The following is a 13,774-nucleotide window of genomic DNA, read 5'->3' as shown; positions in this document are numbered from 1 at the left end:
AGACAACAAAGATTCTCCTGTTTCTCCGGCCACAATGTGGGACGCTGCTAAAGCCACACTAAGAGGTAATCTAATTGCATATGCTTCCTCTAAGAAAAAAGCAATGGAAGCACACAGGCTAGATCTTGAGAGGGAGCTGGAATGCTGTGAAGAAGCACATAAACAATCCCCAGACAGCACCTCCTGGAGTCAACTTAAAGCAGCCAAAGCCAAATTGAATTTGGACTATACTCGGGAGATAAAAAAATATATTTTTTACTAAACCGAAATACCATGAGTATAGCAATAAGCCGAGTAGATTGCTTGCTTACCAATTAAAAAAAGAGCAGTCAGAGCGTACAATCATGTCTATCCGAATAGCAGAGGACGAGGTCACATATGACCCAAAAAATATAAATTTAATGAATTTAATTTCATGATATTTACTGCAAACTATATACCTCTGAGAGAAAGCACACGGAGGCAGAACTCCTCTCCTTCCTAGAGGGAATCTCGCTACCTAAACTATCAGAGACCAACCAAGAAGATCTCAACTCCCCCTTCTCTCCTGAGGAGGCCCTGAAGGCAATTACATCCATGCCACCTAATAAGCCCAGATGGATTTCCCAGAGAGTTCTACAAAGCTCTCCCAGACTCAATGCACACAGCTCGCATTACAGTGTTGCTCAAAAAAGACAAGGACCCCCTATCCTGCTCGTCCTTCCGGACCATAAGCTCGTTGGATTTCGACTACAAAATAATTACCAAATTGCTCGCCAAAAGACTAAACACTCTTCTTCCCAAAATAATGAAAGAGGACCGAACTGGATTTATTAGAGACAGATACTCTTCTGATAACATTCTGCGTCTTTTTGATATTATTGATCAAGTAAACGCACAGAAGACCCCTGTCCTGTTGGCTTCACTGGATGCTGAGAAGGTGTTCGACAGGATGGAGTGGAGCTTTCTGTTCTCAGTCTTAGAAAAGTTCCATATGGGCCCAAAGTTTATTAAATGGATCAAATCACTATACTCTCATCCAAATGCCATGGTGACTACTAACGGACTGAACTCTGACAGATTCCCTCTTGGACGGGGCACAAGACAAGGGTGCTCGTTGTCCCCCCTGTTCTACTTGTTGGGGGAGGAACCTCTGGCAGAGTTGATAAGGAGCAATCCAAGTATTATGGGTGTTTCTGCAGGCACAAGATTTCACTCTACAAGGATGATGTCTTGCTCTACATATCCATTTTAGACACAATTGCTCAGTATGGGAAGTTTTCAGGATATAAGATCAATTTGAACAAATCCACTGTTTGCCCTCTCAATATTACACTCACCAGCTCTATGAAGACACTATGTCTATTCCAATGGAAGACACAGGGGTTTCAATACCTTGGGATCTTCATAACACCAGATCTGAATTGCCTTTTCAAGGAAAATTATCTTCCACTCCTGGATCGAATCAAGAACTATCTCCAAACCTGGATCTCCCTCCCAATTAGCTTAGTAGGAAGAATAAATGTAATCCGTATGAACATCCTCCCTCGACTGAACTATTTATTTCAGATGCTCCCATGCTATCTCCCAGTTTCCTTTTTCAAAACAACTAACCAAAGCATCACCAAATTTATATGGGGCAATAAAAAACCTAGGATCATGTTCTCCACTCTATTGAAACCAGAATCTAAGGGTGGTCTTGCCCTTCCCTCCCTTCAATTGTACTACTGGTCTGCCCAAATCTGCAACATTCTAACATGGATCACAAACAGACAAGAGTCAACGTGGATTCAGATAGAAGCCCAATCATGTGGTTCATTGCCCCTAAGCTCAATTATCTTCATTAATAACTTTAGTGAAGTGGGCAACATAGCCAAAACCTTTGTGATTTACATCACCCTACTAGCTAGCATGGAGGGACTGTAAGAAATTCCTGGGCATTTCCTCCCAAATATGTTCTCACTCGCCTATAGTAGGCAACCCAGACTTGCCAAAAGCCCTGAGTGATGCCAACTTTAATCTTTGGCATACTCTAGGAATCAGGACCTTTTCAGACCTATTTCATCAGAAAACCACTACACTGAAATCCTTCCAAGAGCTCTGCAGTGAATTCAATGTGCCAAGATCCCCTTTTTTATCTCTTCAAATTAGACATGTCATTTCCTCATTTACTTCCAAGAGGAGGTTTAGAACTCAGCTGAATGAAGTTGAAACCCTTCTTGTCACCGCACAATCCATTAAAAGCAAAATCTCTTATATCTATAGACTCCTTTCTGAGATAGGCTCCTTCTTTACTCCTTTTGAAATAATCTGGGAAATATCAGTGATGAGTTATGGGCGGAGGTTTGCGACAGAGATAGGCTCCTCTACTAATGTAAAAATGAAAGAATCTAATTACACATTTTTGTACAAATTGTATTACACTCCAATGACTCCATAGAATGAAAACAGACATTTCTCTTAACTGTAAAATATGTACCTCTGAAAGTGGAACCTGTATGCATGTATTTTGGAGCTGTAGAGAGATTGCCAGATTTCGGAAATCTATACATACTGCTGCACAGAAAATACTAGATGGATAGTTTGATATGACCCCGTGTATCTATCTTCTTAATGCCCAGCAGGACTTTGTTCTTGATCCTGACAGAGACAATTTGCTTATGACTATTACATTCTATTGTGGGCCTTTAATACATCTCTTACATTTAAAATGTGGATTGACCAGATTGTTGACTTTCTCCCAATTGAAAAGCTCACTTATGACCTCCACAAGAGACATCCCAAGTTTGATAGACTCTGGTCTCCACTACTCAACTATATTTCAAATTGGACAGAGTGAATGGGGTGATTAGGGAAATGAGCAGATACATGTTGTGTAAGGTGCTGTAAAATCTAAAAACTAATTATTTGCTCGTCGTCTCAGCTAAGGCTGGAAATAGCTAATAAGAACCTTGATAGTGCTGCTGCTAGTTTTATAAATATATATTTTTTAAATAATTATTCTTTGTGTATATATATATAATTTTTTATATTTTATATATATTTTTAAAGTCTGTCACATCTGTGAATGTGGAATGTGTTTTGTTGGTTGATTGAAAAACAAGAAAACGTAATAAAACTTCAAATTGAAAAAAAAAAAAGTATTCATGTTCTGTCAAGTTGGTCATTGCTTAGACAGCCATTTAAGTCCCGCCGTAGATTTTCAAGCAGACTTATATCAAAACTGTAACTAGGCCACTTGGGAACATTCAGTGTTATCTCGGTAAGAAACTCCAGTGCATATTTGACCTTGTCTTTAGGTTATTGTCCTGCTGAAAGTGGATTTGTCTCCCAGTGTCTTTTGGAAACCAAACTGAACCAGGATTTCCTCTAGGATTTTGCCTGTGCTTAGCTCTATTTCGTTTATTTATTTATCCGTATATTATCTAAAAACTCCATAGTTCTTGCGGATAACAAGCATACCCATAACATGATGCAGCCACCACCATGCTTGAAAATATGAAGAGTGGTACTTAGTGATGTGCTGTGTTGGATTTGCCCCAAACATAACACTTTGTATTCAGGACATAAAGTTAAATTCTTTGCCACATTTTTAGCAATTTTACTTTAGTGTCTTATTGCCAACAGGATGCATGTTTTTGGCATATTTGTATTCTGTACGGGCTTCCTTCTTTTTACTCTGTCATTTAGGTTAGTATTGTGAAGTAATTACAATGGTGTTGATCCATCTTCAGTTTTCACCTATCACAGCCATTGAACTCTGTAACTGTTTTAAAGTCAACATTGGCCTCATGGGGAAATCCCTAAGCAATTTTGCAATACCATATGTACCGTATACCGGGGTATTTAGAAATAGCCACGGAATGGTTTTTCAATACTATCAATACTGTTTATACTATTCTTTGAAGTTTTTCAATAAATTGTTATATTTGTAAATACCTGCAGTCAACTTGTGCAATACGTTAGGAGATAAAGCAGATTGCATTCTTCATTTTACCTGTCACATTATTTTACATTATGAAGCTTACTGTAGTTCCCCAGAGCTTAGACAGTTTGTTTATAAATAGTACAATGGGAGAAAGTGGGAGCAGGTGAGTTCAGCTGTGTATTGTCAGGGGTCGCATTTTATATTGAAAGTCAAGTGTTTTTTTGCTTCAATATAGTGATCAGGGACATGCAACTATAGTTTTCCTTCAAAGAAAACACATTAGTGCAACACATTTGGCCAAAAATAGCTTAATTTTCAACAGATGACAAGTAAAATAAGCTTACAATAAAAAAGCAAGGTCTTTTTTTGCCAAAACAGAGTCTGAGTCTGATGCTCACCAGAAATTCCAATTTCTTTTAGATCTGTTTTTACAAAACACAACAAGATATTTCCGTTATCTTTTTTTCTTGCGTGAAAAAGAATTGTGTGTTAACGCGACCCCTTAACTTGACTTGCTAGTTATCTAATTAAAGAGCTGAATTAATAAAGTTACAGAGCATCATATTGTGTTGACTTCTTAAACACTGCAGAAAGCTAAATCCCTTGAAACCATCAAATCCTCCTCTCCACCCTGGCCGTATCAGGCTCTGCACACTCCTGGATTGCATCCTACCTGGCAGGTCGCGTGGATATGATCTGTGTCTGCACCACATGCTATCACTACTGGTGTCCCCCAGGGCTCGATTGTAGGCCCTCTGCTCTTTTCTTTTTACACTAAGACACTTGGCTCCGTCATATCCTCACATGGTTTCTCCTATCATTGCTATGCGGACAACACTCAACTTCTCTTCTCCTTCCCCCCTTCTGACACCAAGGTGGCAGATATCTCAGTTTTAGGGCTGACCCTATTTAGTTGAGTGGTCGATTGTTTAGTCAATAGGCTTGTGGTCGACTGAGATTTCTTTAGTTGAGCAGTCGCACATGAGACACCTGTCTGATTCGTGCCCATCTTTAGTGGACTGTCTAATCCATTGCGGAGGCCATGGGGATGGCAAAGTCCATCACTCTAAGACAGGCATTGGCAAAGTAAGGCATGCATGCTGCCAGGGTATTTGCCTCTGCACACCAAGAAATGTTATAAAATTGAGAAAATAAGTGAAATTGCATTTGTTTCAATTGCATTGGTTCTCCATAAATGGCTCCTGCTTTGGACATGACACCGTTTGTGAGAGAGAATATTCCTTAAGCCTACAGTATGTGTGAAGATAATGTCTCTTGGGTATAATTTTCAAATGTTGAGTCAAGGAAGGCTTAGATGCACAAGGCACATCTCTCTCCAGAATGCACTCTTACCGCCAATGTGTGTGCATTCCTTGTTTCATAACTTCATTGTGTGAACTGTTTTCCCTTTGATTATTAGTTTGATTGTCTATCAATTCACCATTTCATATGTCATGATGTGACTATCATTAATGGAATGGTTATTCTATCAAATCAATTAACTAGATTTTACTATTACGTGATTAAATGAATCATGTAACAATGAACTCATTAGCAATCTTGGGGCACCACGGAAGTTTGTTTAATGAGTTACCATTTCCCGAATAACTGAAGAATATATCGAAATATCGTTATCATACCAGTCATCCCTCAATCATTTATTACCTCATATCAGTCTCATTCTGAACGTCATTGATTTCAAATCTGCACGAACACAAGTCTAAATGATGACTCAAAGATACACAAATCGGCTTAATTTTATATTTATTTACAAACTTTTTATGGCTGCAGGGGCAGTACTGAGTAGCTTGGATGAAAGGTGCCCATATCAAATAGCCTGCTCCTGAAGTCATAGTTGCATAGTATTAGTAATATTGGATAGAAAACACTCTGAAGTTTCTAAAACTGTTTGAATTATGTCTGTGAGTATAACAGAACTCATATAGCAGTCAAAAACCTGAGAAATTCCACTTCCTGTTTTCTTTTTCTGGAGATTTTCAACCAAGGTCCCATTGAAATTACAGCGAGATATGGATGAGTTTTCACTTCCTACGCATTCCACACATTCCACTAGATGTCAGCAGTCAAAGAACTTTGTCTGATGACTAATGTGAAGGGGGGTCGATTGACACAGGAAACAGCCATGAGTGGACCATGGTTTCACCAGGCGTGTTCACAGGGGAAGGACTTGCGTTCCACCGCTCATCTGAAGAAATTCTAATTCTCCGGTTGGAACGTTATTCAAGATATGGGGCGGCAGGGTAGCCTAGTGGTTAGAGCGATGGACTAGTAACCGGGAAGGTTGCAAGTTCAAACCCCCGAGCTGACAAGGTACAAATCTGTCGTTCTGCCCCTGAACAGGCAGTTAACCCACTGTTCCTAGGCCGTCATTGAAAATAAGAATTTGTTCTTAACTGACTTGCCTGGTTAAATAAAGGTAAAATAAAATAAATATATGTAAACAACATTCTAAAGAATGATTCAGTACATCGTTTGAAATGTTTCTACTGACTGTTATGGAACTTTTTGCCATTTTGTCACGTTATAGTGGATGCGCTTTGTGACTTTGGAATTGTTTACCAAACGTGCTAACCAAAGTAGCTAATTGGACATAAATAATGGACATTTTCAAACAAATCAAGCATTTATTGTAGACCTGGGAATTCTAGGACTGCATTCTGATGAAGTTTATCATGTATTTTCTGGTTTCTGTTGACTCCAACATGGAGGCTAATTTGGCTACTGTTCTGAGCGGCGTCTCAGATTATTTCATGGGTTGCTTTTTCTGTAAACTTTTTTAAAAATCTGACACAGCGGTTGCATTAAGGAGAGGTATATCTATAATTCCAGGTGTATAATTTGTATTATCATCTACATTAATGATGAGTATTTCTTTTGAAACTAGTGTATCTAACTAATGTAAATAAATATTAACTTTATCAAACAAAACATGCATGTATTGTGTAACATGAAGTCCTATGAGTTTCATCTGATGAAGATAATTCAAGGTTAGTGATTCATTTTATCTTTATTTATGCTTTTTGTGAATGCTATATTTTGCTGGAAAATGGCTGTGCTTATTGTGGTTTGGAGACCTAACATAATCATTTGTAGTGCTTTCGCCGAAAAGCCTATTTGAAATCGGACACTTTGGTGGGTCAGCCCCAAAACATCACTGCTCTAGAGGAGATCTGCATGGAGGAATGGGCCAAAATACCAGCAACAGTGTGTGAAAACCTTGTGAAGACTTACAGAAAACGTTTGACCTCTGTCATTGCCAACAAAGGGTATATAACAAAGTATTGAGATAAATAAGTATTTGGTCAATAACAAAAGTTTGAGAGCCAGAAATCTTGCTTGTTTGTAGGTGACCAAATACTTATTTTCCACCATAATTTGCAAATAAATTCATTAAAAATCCTACAATGTGATTTTCTGGATTTTTTTTCTCCTAATTTTGTCTGTCATAGTTGAAGTGTACCTATGATGAAAAGTACAGGCTTCTCTCATCTTTTTAAGTGGGAGAACTTGCACAATTGGTGGCTGACTAAATACTTTTTTGCCCCACTGTATATCAGGATATTCTACCTGAAATGTTTTTATTGGTTGACTTTATGTAGGCAATTTTTATCTAGTTGGCAAGAGAACAAAAACATGTTATTATAATTGATCGGTAGAAATTGTAAATTGGCACTCCACATGGAAAGGTTTGCTGACCATAGGTGTAGTCTATTACCGGCAACTTCGGGAGCATAATGGCAGAATCTGCAAAGGCCAACAGGAGCAGGAGGAAGGGGCGGGTCGGGAATAGGTTTTTTTCCTTCTGGTAAGGCTATCTTGATCTCTGGCTCCCTCTTGAGTCATATGTGTCTTAATTTTTCATTCAAATAGTGCGCTTAAAGCATCAGACAAGCTCAGTGCATTGTTGGTATGTCTGCAGTGCGTTCAAAAAGTATTCAGACCCCATGACTTTTTCCACAAATTGTTACGTTACAGCCTTATTCTAAAATTGATTAAATGTTTTTTCCCCTCATCAATCAACACACAATACCCCATGCCCCCTTTAACAAACCATCTCCTTTTTTTCTGCCATTTTTAACCGACTCAAGCTCACCCTCTTCCTCTCTGTCTCTCTTAGACCTCCTCTGCCTCTTCCTCCTCCGTATTCCAAGTATACATCTACTTATGATTATACTACACTTCTCCTGACATACATCTTGTTCTTGCCTTCTCAAGGGATGCCATTTAAACGGCTGTCACAATCTCTGTAGAATCTGGACGAACCCCTCTGGATGTAGCACTCAACAGTGCATCCCACTTGTAAAGCAGCTGTTTCGTCTTGATGTTCTTATTTATCAATAGCTACCGCAACACTTTTCCATTTCGACAGTTGCCATCCTTGGAGTGCTGCAATTAGATTCTGGGGCGGGGCTTAGCGACGGGTCAATTGGAGGCTGCATTTTATGCATTTCTATAATATTCAATATGCTACATCTGTCGGTACAAACTTAGGATGTCAGTTACATTTTTATTGTGCTCTTACCCTATTCAAATTTACATAAGGTCAAACAAGATAAGGTGAAATCCTCTGTGTGGTGGTTTTAGATGATCCTCTCTTAATTTCCCTTTCCCCCTCTTGCTCCTCCCACTGTCCTAGGACCTGTGAATCCCTTACTTCAACGTCACAACGGATATCACTGCTTCATCCATGAGGGTTCACACTGACGGTCTGTCTGGCTTTACTCTCTATGTCCATGTATAGTGTCCAGGGCCTTAGGGTTCTGGTTAAAAGTAGTTCACTATCAAATCACATTTTATTTGTCACATGCGCCGAATACAACAGTAGGTAGACCTTACCGTAAAATGCTTACTTACAAGCCCTTAACCAACAATGCAGTTCTAAGAAAATATTTACTAAATAAACTAAAGTATAGTGAATAGGATGTCATTTGATGCGTGCCCTGGTCAAAAGTAGTGCACTATATAGGGAATAGGGTGCCATTTGGGACATATCATCTAGCTCTTTGACTCTCTTGAAGTATTAAACCTCAGCATTCCCTCCTCTTGTAGGTTCCCTGTGGAGGTATGTGCGTGCCAGCATGTCACTGTCTGGGTACATGCCTCCCCTCTGTGACCCCAAAGACGGACAGTTACTCATGGACGGTGGCTACATCAATAACCTACCTGGTCAGTTTTCATATGACCATGTCTCAAATGACTATAAAACATGAAATTAAGTCAGCATACTTGTAATACTGAACAAGTTAGAGACATTAAATTGCATGTGATGTACAGTACACAGTAGATGCCATGGTTATTGGTCAGTCTTTACCTCTGTCTCGCTCTCTGTCTATAGCTGACGTAGCTCGCTCCATGGGGGCCAAAGTAGTGATTGCCATCGACGTGGGCAGCCAGGACGAGACTAACCTCACCAACTATGGCGACTCGCTGTCTGGCTGGTGGCTGCTATGGAAACGCTTCAATCCCCTGTCAGAGAAAGTCCAGGTGAGTAAGGGGGCTGCTAGAAAACCCAGGATACTTCAGGGTTATTTAGTTGACAATGAGTAAGCTCTCGGGTTGTTGATCACAACAGATCAATGAAGACGGTTTTGAATGCTCCAACTCCTGTTTACCAGGTATTAGTCCGTTTTTGGAAATGTTTCTGGGTAAGCCCTGTAATTGGATTCCTGGCATTGTTGTTTGGACACCCCTGCTACTTTCCTTTGTTTGTATAAGCGTGGAGGCCTACCTGCACTCCCATGTATTTGTGTGCTCTAATTCACTATAAAGGTCCTGAACATGGCTGAGATCCAGACCAGGTTGGCCTATGTCTGCTGCGTTCGTCAGCTGGAGTTGGTTAAAGACAGCGAGTACTGCGAGTGCATCCGTCCGCCCATGGATCACTATGGCACCTTGGAGTTTGGCAAGTTCGACGAGATCGCTGAGTAGCCCTCTGTTTCTCACTGGCGGCATCCCAAATGGCAACCTATTCCCTATATAGTGCACTGCTTTTGACCAGAGCCCACAAAGTAGTGTACTATGTAGAAAATAGGGTGCCATTTGGGACATTGACACCATAGCTGTGTCATCATGATCTCACCTATCCCCCCTTTCTCTGTCTCTGTCTCAGGAGGTGGGCTTCCAGCATGGTAAGACAATGTTTGACATGTGGAGTCGGAGTGGAGTTGTGGATAAGATGATGAAAGACAGACATCAAGAGGAATTTCACAAGACCAAGAGCTGCAATGTGAGTTAGCAAGTTACACAGGCAGCTTCCTAACTGCACCACACCTAGTTTCTATTTCAGATGTGTTGCAACAGCTCTTCCAACCCTTACTCCGACCCTTGTGCACCTCTGGCTCATGTTGGGTTTTGATATGGTTTTTAACTGTCATTTCTGACTGATTGCTTCCAACATTCGCTGTTAGGAACCTGTTATGAACTGGAGTCTAGCAGTTTTTTCATTTACAGTAGCAACGGTCATCAAAATTGTTAAAAGATTTTGAAAACAATTCTAATAAATGCAACAGTTGGACAATGGATGTAGATTCTCCAAACTTTTTGAATTTTTATAATCCATCAGATACTGACAAACATTGTACTGGCAGACAAATAATTAATGGGAGTTCAGGGATTTTGGTGGGAATTCAGGTATTACATTTGTCAAATTTCACTTTTTTTTTTTTTTAGAATACACTCACATATAAATTGTCTTATTGTATCAGGTATTTTTTTATATTGTGTGTTAAAATAAAGAAAATGATATGTATCTAATTTGCATAAATACACAAGCTATATTTACACATATTAATACATTAACATAAAGAGGTGGAACAGGGCTGCAACCACCATATATATCACTATAATCGTTGATAATTTACAGTCGCCAATAAATGTTCCTTTGGACTTCGTTGACTTAGCCTAGGTCCCAGCCTGTTTCTGCTCTCTTGCCAATTCTCTATTGAATTGTCATGCAAATTGTTTACCGTGTCAAGGAGTTGGCAAGATGGCAGAAACAGATTTGAGACCAGGCTATTATTGACTGCCTTTTGTGATCCTCGGTCTGTGTGTCTCAGGTGGTCACATGTCCCAATGCCTCCTTCACTGACCTGGCAGAGATTGTCTCTCGAATTGAGCCTGTCAAACCAGTCCTGGTGGAAGGTGAGAGGGACGGACACACACACACACACCCCCTACGGTACCTTTCTGATTCCTGTGTTTTTCACTCTCCGTCCTTCAGAGTTATCAGACGATTACCAGACGGACTATGATGATTACCAGTCGGACTATGATGAGGAGGCCAGAGAAAGTGCTCTCTCCGACTTTGACATGTCTAATCCCAACAGTGGAGTGGAACACACAGAGGGGGAGGAGACTGCAGACACTACTGACACAGTATGTACAAGTTGGAGTTCCAATAGGTGCCCTATTCCCATTTGGAATGCACACGCAGACCCACTGAAGCAGAATCCAGTATTACCTTTACTACAGTTATGCTAACTACTAAATAAACAAAGAACCAAGGAATTCTCAAGAAGAAAATAATAAAGTCAAGAGATCAGTTTTACAAAAACATTGTTTTCCTTGTTTAATCTCCTACAACTACTCACCTCTTTTCATTCTGTTTCATGTTCTCTCTCCATCTTCCTATCGCAGGATGAAGAGATTCAGATCAGGGTCCGACATCACCTAACCAAACGGCCACCAAACCGCTCAGACAGTGTTGATGATGCATAACATCCATCAAATTCATGATGTACTGTTTCTCTGTCCGGTTGACAGTGGTCCTCAATGCCAGTCGAGACATTATTATTATGTTAGGATGTTTATCATTTTTCAGCTGTTATGTTAATTAAGGTTAGGTTGTATTATAATCAAGGTCATAACATTTACATTTCATTCTTAATACTTTTGGTTACATGAAACTATATGAAGAGATGTTTTACAATGCAATGTTTTACTCTTCTTTTTTTTGCTGCCATGTGTGCCTTTCACATTCATGGTTGTAACAGAACAGCTCCTTTCTGATTCAACGATTGATTGTGATTTATTGTAGCCAGTACCAATAATGAATTAATGGAGCTGGAAGCCTGACCTGGGGGCAACTACAGTATGATAAAGGAAATATTCAATCTTATTAGATTGGGTTGGAAAACAATCATATCATTCTTCTAGTATTAATATTATACATGGTATTGTTGTTTTAGAGTGAATGCATTACTTTAATTATGTAGAATATGTATTGTTATTTACATTGTTAGAAAGGACACTGAGTGCCATATTATCAGGGATGTGTGTGTGATACCTAACGGTTTATGTATTTATTTCTCCTTCCTTTCTTTAGATTACTTTTCCTTAGCAGAGTAGAACATTTTAGTCAGGGTTATGGAACATCTGTAGTGCACTACTAAGAATAAAAGGTGGAAGAGTAGCAGAAAATAGATCATACTTTGATATGATTTTGCAAACACTATGGTTTTGTCCTTTATGATTTGAAAACTGATGATTTTACCCATAAGAGTCTAAGCCGGGGAGGTTGTACTAAGCTATATGGAATTGTTTTAATGAGGTCATACCATCATTTAGATATGGATATGATTTGGAATTATAAGACGCCTGGAAGTATAAAAAAATAATTGTGGGGCTTACTGCCATTAGCCCATATTGACACATTGAATAACAGATTCACTACATTGAACAGATAGTACTGCAAAAAATGAAAAGGAAGTTTGTTCTGAAGTGTCTGTCTGATATCTGAGAGATATACAGTATAAGAAAGATGTAAAAAAAATAATAATAATATGAATAAACATGTTTTCTATGCCTGTAACCCCTTATTTATTCACTAAACAGACTTCATACAGTGCCTTCGGAAAGTATTTAGAGTCAGACCCCCTGACTTTGCCACATTTTGTTATGTTACAGGCTTATTATAAAATGGATGCAATTGTTTTTTCTCCCCTCATCAATCTACACACAATACCCCATAATGACAAAGCCAAAACAGGTTTAGACATTTTTGCTAATTTATAAAACACATAAGTATTCAGACTCTTTACTCAGTACTTTGTTGAAGCACCTTTATCTGCGATTACAGCATTGAGTCTTCTTGGGTATTACGCTACAAGCTTGGCACACCTGTATTTGGGGAGTTTCTCCCATTCATCTTTGCCTCACTCCTGACTAGTCTCCCAGTCCCTGCAGCTGAAAAACATCTCCACAGCATGATGCTGCCATCACCATGCTCCACAGTGGAGATGGTGCCAGGTTTCCTCCAAATGTGATGCTTGGCATTCAAGCCAAAGAGTTCAATCTTTGTTTCATCAGAACCAGGGAACCAGTCAGGCATTCAGTGCTCAAACCACCTGGTTTATAATTAAGCAATAAGACCCAAGGAGGTGTGGTTTGAGGCCAATATATCACGGCTAATGGCTGTTCTTATGTACGACGCAACATGGAGTGCCTAGATATAGCCTAGATACAGCCATTAGCCGTGGTATATTGACCATATACCACTAACCCCCGAGGTGCCTTATTGCTATTATAAACTGGTTACTAGGATAGGATAAGTAATCCTTCTCACCCCCCTTTAAGATTTAGATGCACTATTGTAAAGTGACTATTCTACTGGATGTCATAAGGTGAATGCACCAATTTGTAAGTCGCTCTGGATAAGAGCGTCTGCTAAATGACTTAAATGTAAATGAAATTACAACAGTAGAAATTAATTTGTCATACCTGGCTTTCAGCTAATCAGCATTCAGGGCTCAAACCACCCATTCAGGGTTCCTGAGTGGCGCAGATGTCTAAGGCACTGCATCTCAGTGCTAGAGGCGTCACTACAGACCTTGGTTCCATTCCAGGCTG

General features: G+C 39.5%; 1 pseudogene; it reads left to right on the top strand.

Annotated features, from left to right (window-relative positions):
• LOC118371211 (patatin-like phospholipase domain-containing protein 7) overlaps window positions 1-12,722 on the top strand; it is a 29,420-nt pseudogene extending 16,698 nt beyond the window's left edge.
• The last annotated feature ends 1,052 nt before the right edge of the window (window positions 12,723-13,774 follow it).

Source organism: Oncorhynchus keta, chromosome 25, assembly GCF_023373465.1.
Source record: "Oncorhynchus keta strain PuntledgeMale-10-30-2019 chromosome 25, Oket_V2, whole genome shotgun sequence".
Lineage (NCBI taxonomy): Eukaryota > Metazoa > Chordata > Actinopteri > Salmoniformes > Salmonidae > Oncorhynchus > Oncorhynchus keta.
The sequence above is the reverse complement of the archived record's forward strand: the minus strand, read 5'-3'. Positions and strand labels throughout refer to the sequence as shown.